General features: G+C 39.5%; 1 long non-coding RNA gene across 1 annotated transcript; it reads right to left on the bottom strand.

Moving 5' to 3' along the window:
* Window positions 1–1,170: 1,170 nt before the first annotated feature.
* Window positions 1,171–4,449, bottom strand: LOC122181031. Its single transcript, XR_006179304.1, has 3 exons — window positions 4,413–4,449; window positions 1,758–1,827; window positions 1,171–1,196 (listed from the first exon to the last, which is right to left on the bottom strand). It is a non-coding gene; the product is annotated as an uncharacterized LOC122181031 (long non-coding RNA).
* Window positions 4,450–6,782: the final 2,333 nt, after the last annotated feature.

A 6,782-nucleotide genomic window follows, 5' to 3' on the forward strand; every position in this document is an offset into this window, starting at 1 on the left:
TATTACAAAAGCTGTGTTTTGCTAACTCACTAGAAATGCTACACTCCAGAAAAGTCAGCTGCAAACAAGAGGGGAGATGATGCATTCCACTTTTCTTTAAAATCACACTAATATTGCACCTAGAGAGCCCTTTTCTTCCTGGCATTGTTTTCACTGTGGCTTATAGGAGATTTACCATTGACTTTCATAGGATCAGACTGTGGTCTGTCATCTTTAATCCAGTACCTCTCCCTTTAATCTGCTTGTTTATAAAAGAAACTTTTGCCAGTCAACCGCTCCAGATAAGTCAAAGGTAGTGAAGAAATGCAGTGAGGGAAGAAAAAGGAACTTTCACGCTCAATGAGTAGAATAGGAATTTAGTAGCACCAAAGAGCCATTAGTAAGAGAAGTAATTCTCTCACTGTAAAACACAGAGGCATGACACTAATTAACAATGATCAAACTGGAATGTACAGTACAACAAATACAAACAGCTCACAAAGTCAAATATCTTCTCTCAGAAATTATTTACAAATTGTTAAAATCATTGGAAAAAAACTTCAGAGAAACTGATCAGTGGTTTTACATTAGCTTCTCCGCACAGCGATGATACATAACAACAACACATCCTGTACAGTGTTAAAAGCTGCAATGTGCCATGTCATGCCTGCCCCTGGTGAAGCACCACTTTAGGTCCTGCTCCAACACAAAGGCCACTCCAGAAACCCAGCCCCTAGAAGAGCAAATTCACTTCTGCTAATGGCAGAAAAAGGTGACCTGCTCATGGTACACCCCCCACACATCCCTCTCCCCTAGCAGAAGCTACTCTGTTCACACCGACCTTGCTTTTCAAAGGAAGCAAAGCACCCTCCAGCAGGATGCTGTGATGGTTTAAACACAGCAATCCTAAAGAAATGCTTAGTTCATGCACTGTCCCAAACACAAGGAAGAAAAGACAAACATGTCCCTTTACCGCAGAACACGAGCAGTGAATTCACAATCCATCTCCTTACTAACACAGCCAGGGCCTGGGAGTAGGCTCAGCCCAAGAAAGCCCAGGCACACACCTTTGCCTAGTGTTCAAGCCATGCATTAGACACAGCTCTTCTTGCTTCCATCACCAAGGAGTTGCTTTCTTCTCTGTTCCATTCCAATTTGTTGGTACCCTCTTGCTGAGGCAGAAGGGTACCTGTGTCTGACTCCACTGATTGTTCCAGCTGTAAAATCCAAACATAACAAAAGTGAGCAAAGCCTGAGGTTGGCACTGGGCACTGAGAACTAGCTGATTTTGCCAATAGAATTAAGAGCAGTAACAGTGTGAGTGCAAAAAAGCCCTTCTGGAGTGTCTAATGCACCACGTAGATATTTCCAATCCATCTGGGAGGATATCTGGACTCCAGATTTAAACCTCATTTGGAAGTTACGCCTGTCCTGTCTTATAAAGCAAACCACAGTTACATTGCCTACCAAGTATTAAAATGCATATTTCACAGTCTGATCTCTTATACACTCAACTTTTCATTTCTAGTACTTCTCAACAACATGAATTAATGAACTTTGGACTTTGCTGTAGAAATCAAGGAAAATGACCACACAACTATAGCACTCCACTATCGTTTAAAAAAAAAAAAAAAAAATTGTCAAAAAAAATGATGCAGGTTTAAACATGGGCCACACTCAAGTCCTAATCCTGCCTTTGTGGCTCTGTAATCTGGTTTTGCAAAGAGTTGGAGGCTTCTGTGCCTTATTTACTGCATCAGAATGATATCACTACTTACCAACTTGATGTAGTCAGAAATGCTTATGAATTTATAGTCCCGTATACCTTTCACAAGTTCTTTGGCGATTCTAGAAATGAAAAATAATTTTTCCACGAGATCTCATAACCACAAGTATACTTTATTGCTTGACTGAAGATTTTCATTTTCAGATTCATACAATAGTATAATAATGATACATTTGGAAAAAAAAAAATCAAAACAATGCACTTCATTTGTTCATGGTCAGTTTTGGTTAAATGTTAGCAGATTAATCATAAAAACATAGAACTGGATCCTGCTATTACAGTGGAACAGGCAAAAGGCTGCTGGAGCCTAGACAAAGGCAACCAACCTTTTGTCCATCAGACCGGGCTCTTTTGATTTACTAATTTTGAATGACACAGCGACTCACAGCAAAGCATGGCTGTTGTGCTCCAGAGAAAGGAGCTGCAGTGTGAGAGGAAAGGACAAAGCCACTAATATCAGACCCCTCCTGGAAACGAAATGCCTGCTCCCCAGTACAAGCATCAAAAAAAAAAAAAAAAAAAAAAATAACTCACACAATTCTAACCCTACTGAATGAAGTCTGTGGTTAAACTCACCAGAGCCAGGCTTTTACTCAGCATGTTCAAATAAGTTATTAAATGAACTTTAGTTGTCCCTAAAAATAAATGTACTGTGCGGATCTAAGTGTAGCTCATGAATAAGAAACCTCGGGAATCTAGCAAATTCAGTAGCTAGGGCTAAACCCAGAGACAACGCAGGCGATTGCAGACAAGGGGAGCTATTAGCAGCCGTCTGAGCTGAATGCTGAATACAAGGTCTCCTATGCCATCTACTGGCTTTTTTATTTACTAACAACGGTTTGAATCTCCAGGGTTTATTTATAGGTCTGATACTTTCCAGGCACTTTAATATAAATTCTAATCAAGGTTTGAAGTGGTTTTTTTTTTTTTTTTTCCCTCTATCTTCCATACTTGATTACTACGTATGGGTTTTTTTTTTTTTTCCTGTAAATACATTACAATTCTGTACCTGAGTACCATTTCACATAGTCACTGGAGGAAAAAGACACTGCAAAAGACATTCTCACTTCCAACATTGCTGGATAGGCAGTAATTATAATGCAGGGCTGAGAGACCAGTTTGCTAAGAAAATCCAAAGATGTTCAAAAAGTACTTCTGGTCCTTCCTAAAGGAGTCTGAAATGTTGTTATTATGGTACCTGAAAAGGTGCTAATACATAATAAATAAATAAATAAATCTTTTTTTCTCTTGCAGTTCACTTAGCTGCAATTCACATTGAACAAACATGTCCCAACACAATTAAATTTACTTTAAGATGGATTTTGAGAAGTAGCAATCATATACATGTACAGATGGATACGATCACAGCATTCCCTTCATCATCTGTAGCGTGTTTCTTCCTGCCATCCCTTTCTTTCCCCACTTATTGCCCAGTGGCCCATTCAGATTCTGTAAGCAGGACAAATGTGGGCATCCCGGCAAACTTTTACCCAACCTATAGAAACAAACCTCCAGAGGAGAAAGCAGCTCAGCACCGCAGCTGGAAGTTACTCAGGCAGTCTCAGAATTCATACTGAAACCTCTGTGAAAACGTTAGCCTTCTGGAGATCTACAAACTTCCTTCTCACTGTTCTTTCATTATGTAGCTTCCACCCACCTGTGATTACAAACTGCTTCAGGGCCCAGGATATTTTTTACACTAATCATATTAAAGGTAGATTATTTTTGGCACAAATGGAGTCCAGGGCACATAAGGAGTTTGAATATCCAAGGACTCTATAGATTATCTTAAATACTCCAATTGCTGTCTACCTAATCAAGGCTAAATTAAACCAAAACTTTGCCAGTAGCAGCTAGCAGAGACTCATGATATTGTGCATAAGTCAGCTTTTGTCTTGCTATTAGATAATCACGTTCTCTATTGCCTTTGATGCGCTTTGTCTTTACGTAAATTGTGCGCTTTGAAGATAGGATAATCCTTGAAGAGTCACCCCTAATTCCTGCATGAATTCTGCTAGGGTTACTATAACAAATACAGTGCTAAACTGGGGTACTGAAATAACAACCCACTGGCTTTTACTATACCTGTGCTTTATCTCACCAGGGAAATGGGTCGGTCTCTCTCAGTTCTGTGGTTTCAAGGCACCTTCATGACTCCTAAAATCTTCTGGGTAATAAAATTAATTTCAAACTATGGTAAGTAGTCACCAAATTTTGTCTGTTTGTTACTAACATACGCCAAACTAACTAACCTCTATTTTTTTTCAGATTATTTTCTCTACATACTATCTTTATCTTTGCAAGTGTAAATAATATATATAAAGAATGTTGGGTTACATAAAAATATTAAAGTGCCTTGTTTAACAGTGGTCATATTTGTCTCTCATGTGCTAGAAAATTTACTATAGCAAGAGATGCTTTGTTTTCTCACCAGCTGATAAAAAGATAATTATATCAAAAGAAATGCAGCAAAATTTAAGCAAAATAATCTAACATTTATTCCTGGATTCCTGCTTATATGTTCAAAAGCAAACTATTAATAATCAAAATTTGTTCACGACCATGAGAATTTGGGATTGATATACAGATCTGTGGGAAGACTGATGTAGACTCAGGCTGGGACAGGAACCAGCAGTGAAATGCTTACCTTGCCATGACATTTATCTCTATACATAACCTCAGACTCACTGCAGATATACTGATAACCATTAAACTCTGTAATATGGCTGGACCATTTCCATTTGATCCTGGTTTGGATGTCTCCACAACATGCTCCGTAGTGCACCAATGGTTTCTTACAACTTGCTGTATTACATGTTGCAACTTTGTGTCTGAAAACAGATACAATTTGGGTTTCACATCTCAGGTGAACGTTCAATCCATTAATCATTGTAAGCAAATAGGTGGGAACTGTTTCATCACTAACTGTAATCACAGATCCTGCATTTTTTTGTGGGTATCACTAAATTAAAGGTGCAGAGAGAAGAACCTTGAGTCTCCTCATCTGTCTTGTATATGAGACAGGGCTAAGGCCTGTAGCTATTACAGCACTTCTGAGCAGATGCAAGGATGATCTCTACGGTGTTAGAAGTTGAGAAAATCAGGCAGTTACAGACTTTGCTATTAATAGGTACAGGAGGGACTATTTGGGATTTCAACCTTGAGTATAAGCACCTATACTGCATCCAGATTTTCTACTTTCATTTGTGAAGCTGGGCATAATTCTTTACAATGCAACTGCTTCACACTAAAAAAATCTTGATACAACCAAACTGAAATGCTCCAGAGAAATTAATTGGTGACCTTGCCTGACAGACCAAAATAAATCTGGCAGGCAGGTTGCCCCTTTTGCCAAGTGCTCAGATCCCCAGCTGTAACTGCATGAATTACAGAGCTCCCAGGGCCAGGTAAGGCTGCCAGATCCCATCCAGCTCAGAGCCAGCTCCTGTGCTGCCTCCTGCCTTTAGTTTGGCTTTGCAAGCTTCTAAGCATGCCCAGGGCCAGCTGGTTAGCACCAGGCAAACAGGGAATCTGGCATTCTCCCCACCTTTGGGCCAGGTGGTAGATCAACAAAATGGATTGCTCCACTCATGAGAAATGCTGTGATGCCGACATCTCCCTCCTGCACAGAGCGAGAGGCAGAGTGACAAGCCCCTGGGAGAGTTCCCTTGTGCAGAGATCACAAGTCACTCTCTGTTTCAGTATTTTCACTTGTGCAGGGGACCATAGAGCTTTTTCTGTACAGTGCTGTGGAGCTCCTATGATTCTATGATTCTACCTCATTTTTGTGAAGAGATCTGAGGCCCAAAGAACTAGCTATTTTTTACGTAATTCTGCATCCCTGTTTGGCTTTCTAGTTATGGGTAAGCAGACTAGCTAGGTTTAGGTACCAGCAGAGGCAGAGCTCAGCACTCTGTGGGACACACAGTCCTACCAAATCTGTACACTTACACAAACAAATACCTACAGAAAAAATCCTGGTCTGCAATATTGATTTGTAAGATGTTAATATAAATACAGATCATAGAACCATTAAGGTTGGAAAAGGCCTTTAAATCATCTAGTCCAACTGTTCAGCTACTACCGATATTGCCCAGTAACCACGTCCCTCAGTACCACATTTACACAGTTCTTGAACAAATGTAATTGAGAAGAACTTCTCTGCTCTTTTAAGCTTCTAACACCAATTCTAAGGCTAAGTAATTTGTGGTACAAATGCTTAAGTATCACTTTCATTCATCCAGACAGACATGCTGCATGTTTTCAGCACTCCAGTGAAGAGCGGTTGACAAATGGACATTTTTTTCCCCTTGCAAACCCCTGCTTTACTGTTGGCATTGTTTTTGGACATCATTCAGAGAATCACCTTGCCTAAAACCTAACACAAATGTTAAGCCATATTCACGTTTATCTGCTTGTTTATTTGTTCTTCTAATACTTTATAATGCATCTGGTTCATTTTGAGATCAGCTATCCAGGACAATATGCCTGAACTGCCACATATACATTGGCAATATAAATTTCTTTTGTAATTTTATCCACCCCTGCAGCATTGTTCCAGTCACCAGTTCTAACTGCAGCTCTGTATCAAGTACTACTAGCTGCAATTGTAGTTGTGTATAACTGAAGTGCCAAAACTCATATTTTAGCTCTGGAAATCTTTCATCCAATAAGGCTGTCATTACGCTCCCACAATTCAACAAGCACTTCATCCTAAGGCAGTTTGAAACTAACTGCCACAAGCCATTGGTTGTTTTGAATACAGATGAAGTGCAATCACCCGCAGTCAGCCCCCTCAGGAAGATATTTGATAATTTCCACATAATCTCATTCTTGAATTTCACTCTTTTCCTTAGTATTTGCATTAACACCACCAAAATCATTGAGCTTCATCATTTTCCTCTAAATTGGCATGTTTCAAGAAAAAAATAAAAATAAAAACTAAGCAAACGTGGGTAAATTATTTACAAAATCAGATGAGAAACATAATACACGGCATAGTCTGCCATACTATTCC

This window comes from Lagopus leucura, unplaced genomic scaffold (assembly GCF_019238085.1).
Source record: "Lagopus leucura isolate 7727_CA_CO unplaced genomic scaffold, USGS_WTPT01 Super-Scaffold_100009, whole genome shotgun sequence".
Classification (NCBI taxonomy): domain Eukaryota; kingdom Metazoa; phylum Chordata; class Aves; order Galliformes; family Phasianidae; genus Lagopus; species Lagopus leucura.